The sequence below is a fragment of the Lathyrus oleraceus genome, chromosome 7, assembly GCF_024323335.1.
Source record: "Lathyrus oleraceus cultivar Zhongwan6 chromosome 7, CAAS_Psat_ZW6_1.0, whole genome shotgun sequence".
Lineage (NCBI taxonomy): Eukaryota > Viridiplantae > Streptophyta > Magnoliopsida > Fabales > Fabaceae > Lathyrus > Lathyrus oleraceus.
Window position 1 is genome coordinate 531,250,991 of NC_066585.1, and position 5,445 is coordinate 531,256,435.

The 5,445-nt window shown below is 30.2% G+C and overlaps 1 long non-coding RNA gene across 1 annotated transcript; it reads right to left on the reverse strand.

The window, feature by feature from the left end:
* Positions 1-228: 228 nt before the first annotated feature.
* Positions 229-808, reverse strand: LOC127105050 (uncharacterized). The gene is made up of 2 exons (XR_007794892.1): positions 712-808; positions 229-573 (listed from the first exon to the last, which is right to left on the reverse strand). It is a non-coding gene; the product is annotated as an uncharacterized LOC127105050 (long non-coding RNA).
* Between the last annotated feature and the right edge of the window lie 4,637 nt (positions 809-5,445).

Below are 5,445 nucleotides of genomic sequence, written 5' to 3' on the forward strand. Positions count from 1 at the left end.
GTATGTTGAAAGACAAGCATTTACCCAAAGAATTATGGGGAGAAGCTGAGTCGAATGCGACATATATTCTGAACATATGTCCGACGAAGAAGCTAGAAGGAATCACGCCAGAAGAATGTTGGTTTGGTGCCAAGCCTAATTTGATTCATTTGAGAGTGTTTGGATCTATAGCACATAGACATGTTCCAGATCAGTTGAGAAGAAAATTTGATGACAAGTCGAATCAGATGATCCTGACAATATTATTTTAGTTTGATATTATTTTAGTTTAATAACAGTAAGAAATCATGACAGTATTATTTTAGTTTGATATTATTTTTTTATTTTTCAACTTATTTTATTGCTGTTGTTGTTGAATTCATAATAACTAGTGTTTGTATATACACTTATACAAACAATTTAGATGATACTACTATTTATGACAACAACAATAATATTTTTGTTTACACACGCCATGTAGATGACCTGGATACGTTGAACAAGCATTCAAACACCCTCGAATATTACATTCTTCTGGCCCTACATTCCAACAACAATATTCTTCACATTTTGGAGGAAAATTTACTCCTTCTTCTAAAAAATAAAATAAAAATGCCATTAGAAACAAAAGAGAAATTTGATAACAAATCATAGACATGGAATTAAAACAAAACATGGTTTCTAGATCTGAAAAATATAATTCATTTCAAAATATTATAGGTCTAGTGTCACCTGATGTTGATGCTAAGACTACAAGAATGCATAGAATTGCTAAGGTATAATGGTGAGTATTGATGCGAGTAGTCATTTTTCTATGTTAAAGATAGATATTCAACACCTTGCATTATGCTGTTATTTAAGGTGACAAGTGAAGTTAATGCAATTAAATTAAAAGAAAGAAAATGATATCATCTATGTAGAATGTTTGACATGTAACCAAAAGCAAAGTTCTTTGACTGTTGATAAAAAATATTTTTTATGATACATATTATATGTATTTTACTTTTCTAATATTTATATATTTGGTCAACATCTAATTACTTTTATAACATCTTACAAGAATACTAAAGAAATTGGTGTTAAGGTTATATAAATAACAACAATTTTTATTTAATAATTTATGTAATTAAATTACTAGAGAAGTTTGTTTTTTCTCATTAAAAAAAGAACAATACTTTTTAATAAAAAATTAAAAGAACCAAAAAAAAACACTAGCTTTAATTTGTTTTCCTCGTAAATAAAAAAAGCAAAAGCAATGTTTTAAAAAAACAAAACACAACTACAAATAATGTATTTCATGACGAGGATTTCATCTCACGTATTAAAAAATCGAAATATAATTCCTGAACACACTCTGTTTTTTTTTCAAATATATACAATATATTTCATCATTTATTTGAAAAGTCGAGGGGTAAACTTATTAATTGTACATGCTTTGAATCTCATTAGCCTCAGTTTATGTTTTTATCTCATTAAAAATGACGCATTCTTGAATACTTTATTTTTAATTTAAAGCTACTTTTCACTTTGGTTTTCTTTCCAATATGCTTGAATATTTTTTTTAATTTAAAAGTATACTACTTTTCACTTCGGTTTTCTTTCCAACCGATGTGAGTTCAGTTTGTCTGATATATATAGCTTTAGCTTGTAGCATTCAGTTTAATTTGTCTAAATTACAAAAATAGAATCCTAACAAAGAACCTTAAACAATGAGAACCATAAACACATATCATCTTCAATACGAAGATGTTATGTGTTTAATGCTTTCGTTTCTTCTTCAGATATCCAAATCATTTTCTTTTACTTCTTCTTGATAGATCTGATATGTAAAACATCACTATTAATATTATTGTCATATTGTTGTTGTTGTTGATGTTATTGTTGTTGTTGTGTTGTTGTTGTGGAGGTGGCGTTGTTGAGATCCAAAACTCTAGAGTTTTTGTTATTGTTTATGTTGTTGTTATTGATGTTGTTTTTTCCGATCTTGTTGTTCTTATTTTTGAGACCCTAAACCCTAGATGTTGTTTATTGATATTGTTGTTGTTTATCGACATTGTTGTTCTTAATATTGTGTTTGACGTTGTTGTTGTTTTCTTGTTGTTTTTGTTGTTGATATTGAGATTATATTTGTGTGATTCTTTGTGCAACTCTCATCTTTTTCCGTCTAGTTGAATTTATTATATCTAATATTAATTGTTTGTTTTTCTAACCCCTCTTTAAACAAATAATCCAGTAAATTGATTTTGGAACTAATCATATGCAAAATTATATTAAATCTGAAACTTATCTTACACTGATTAATAATTTTCTAGCGTTCTATAACTCATCATTCATCTCACGTTGTTTTATAGTTAAAATCTCTCAAATACTTCTAGAATTTGTTCAACTTTCTTTCATATTTGTTCATTTTTCAAAGCGACAAATTTTATGCTTTCAAGAATGAATTAGTAGAAAAGGAAGTGTTGAATAAAAAACTTGAAACATTAGAGAGATTTTAACCATAAAAGAGCGTGAGAAGAATGATGAGTTGCCGGCTGCTTCAAAATCATAATCAATTTAAGTTGTTCTTCAAATATAACATAATTGTTCGTATAATTATTTTCCTAACCAATTTTAAGAAGTTATATGTTCAGTATAGGATTTAGTGAAATAAGCAATTCACATTAGATTTAATAAACTCAAAATTATTTTATCCCTCGATTTTATGAGATAACCGAGGTGAAAATATGGTATATTTGTCGGTGAAGTTATATGTTCAGTATAAGGACATGTGTTTTTTCCATTTCAGAATTCCAAAAAGGTCTCTCTGGGGATCAAACCCATGAACTTATCACATATCCGCCAGTTTTTTTTAAATCGAGAGGTAAAGTATGCACTTTTCATGACGTCATTCGTTACGTCGTCTCGGTAGTCGAGGTTACATCTCTTTCGCGTGCGATATTAAAAATATTTTTTGTAGTAGTGAAAGAACAAAAAAGACATTAACTTTAATAGAAATAAAAAAAAAAGGAGTTTTATTATCTCCATAGGATTTGAAAAATATCCCTAACAATAATAGTGTACATTTACCACTTATGTTGAGTTGACAATTGAGTATTTATTTAGGTATACTAAATGAATACTAGTATTTGCTTATTCAGAGGTATGCTTGTGAGAAATAAAATGATGATGATGATGGTCCTGCTCACGAGGATGATCAAAAGAGGGTTTGTCTATGATGATTATGTAGAAATTAGTTAATGAATCCCTAAACCCTTGGAGTTGGGGTATTAATTGACATGACTCTTAGGTCAGATTAGGGAAGGAAACAATATTTCTTTAACTCCCTAAAGAAAATATGGGAATAAGAGGCATGTTCTTCTCTTGGAATATAGGAGTGTTTCATCCTTTGAAACTTTGAATAAATCAGCCATTTTAGGGACAAAACACCTTCCACATTTGAGAGCAGGTGGCTATCGTGGACATGAAATTTGGTCAGGCAATCTACACTTCAGTCGGGAGAAACAAGCTCGCGCCCACCCGCTTCCTTTTGCGACCCTTTCAGGCTTTTGTTGGGCTAATTAACCATGGGTTTATCTCTTTTAAGGCCCAATGAAATTTATCCACATCCATTATGTCTCAAGCATAAGACTTGGGAAGGGAGAAGTAATTAACTTGGATGAACGAAGATTTCTTTTGCACGAATTCTAGGGAAACAAATTCCAGGCAAGTGCAAGTCCCTCAAGTGAGTCTTAAAAGGGAAAGTCTCTCAAGCGTCAAACATAGAGATGACATGGGGAATTAAATGCTAAGTCATGATGAGTTTGTCTTGGGATGGCACAACCAATGTGAACCTTTGATCATATTGCATACGTTAATTTGAGCCATAGATGCCCCGTACACTGCTAGTAGGTTCGAGTATATTGTCGAGCAATGTTAGCCTACGTAACTTAGGCCATTGCTTGGTAAGTAATTCAATCCTAATCAATCTTCTCTCCATCCTTCCATCGTTCTTCATTATTTCAATAAACTCTTTCGAAACATTTAAGTCAATAAAAGTGTCAAGAAATAGCCAAGATTGACCAAATGAAAAGAATTGGAAGAAATAGTGAAAGTTGGAGAAATTGGGCACAAAAGGATAAAATCCACATTGAAAGAATCTGGTCGTGATACATTCATCGTGTTCGTGATGAAGTCACAACACGGTCGCGACACAAGGTGGCGTGGTCGCGGTGAGTTACTTTTCTGAGCTTTTTCTGACGCGTTGTTTTTTTTCTTCTACAAATAGGCTTTTCTAGTACATAATTAAAGGTTCTTCGTTTTTTATTCAAAAGCGACGACAAGGATTCTCAAGAAGGCAGTTTTAAAAGCATTTGAAGCCATTGAATGTCAAACTCTTTAAGGATTTCACATGTAATCATCTTCTCAACTCTTGGTATTTTATTGTATTACTATGAGTAGCTAAATTTCTCTATATTAGATTTTTCAGGATGAACTTGTTTTGAACCTGTTGGGTTATATGTTTAGTTTGATATTTTATGAATAATTAAAGTTATATTTTCTATTTAATTATCCTTGTTTTTAATGCTTATAATTTGTGGTTGCGCCGATAATGTGAGCTTAGACGAGTAGAGATTACTGACCCTAAGCCTATGAGTCTGAACTAGGAAAATTAATCTACTTTCACCGATTGAATAGGGATAGGAGACCACTGAAGTGACTTTTGAATTAACGCACTGTAATAACACATAATTTCACTTTCTCCAACCAAATAGGAATAATAAGTCACTTGTAGAAATTAGTGAGCTATACACTAAGGGACCGGATATAATGACATTGTTAATTCGTCGTAAAAATATAACGACTTTGTCATTCATCTATTGCACTAAACATTAACAGGGGATAAACAAGGGATTCACAGTAAAATCTGATCGATTTTCTCGTATTGAATTCAGAATAAATTTTCTTTTCGTAAAATAACTCGAAAACCCCCGCCATTTACTTTTTTTTAATTTGTGCAATTATAATTTTGTTAAATAACGATCCATATATATGTGGTCTTTATTTCGATTACTTCAACGATACTGGTACACTTAACGAGAAGTTATCACTGAGTAAATGCAATTTTCAATTGTTATTGTTAAATTAATAAAGTTTGATTTAGAATAACTATTGCATATTTAATGAGATGTAAACATTATTTTTGAAGTGTCTCCACCAAACAAACAATATTGATAGTAGATATTATGTTTTGAGATTTATGAAAGAGGTTAGCATGGGAAACCAAAACAACAATCCATTCTAATTCAATTTTTATGTTGCATTTATATTTATTGTATTTTTAGTTGTATCATCTACCCGAAATTAAGGAGGATTGAATTTAGTTTTTTTTTTTAATTTCAGCTAATAAACTATTTATTTTTAAATTTAAATAATGTAATATATAAAATATTTTTTTTCTAATAACAATAAAAAATCATGACAAAA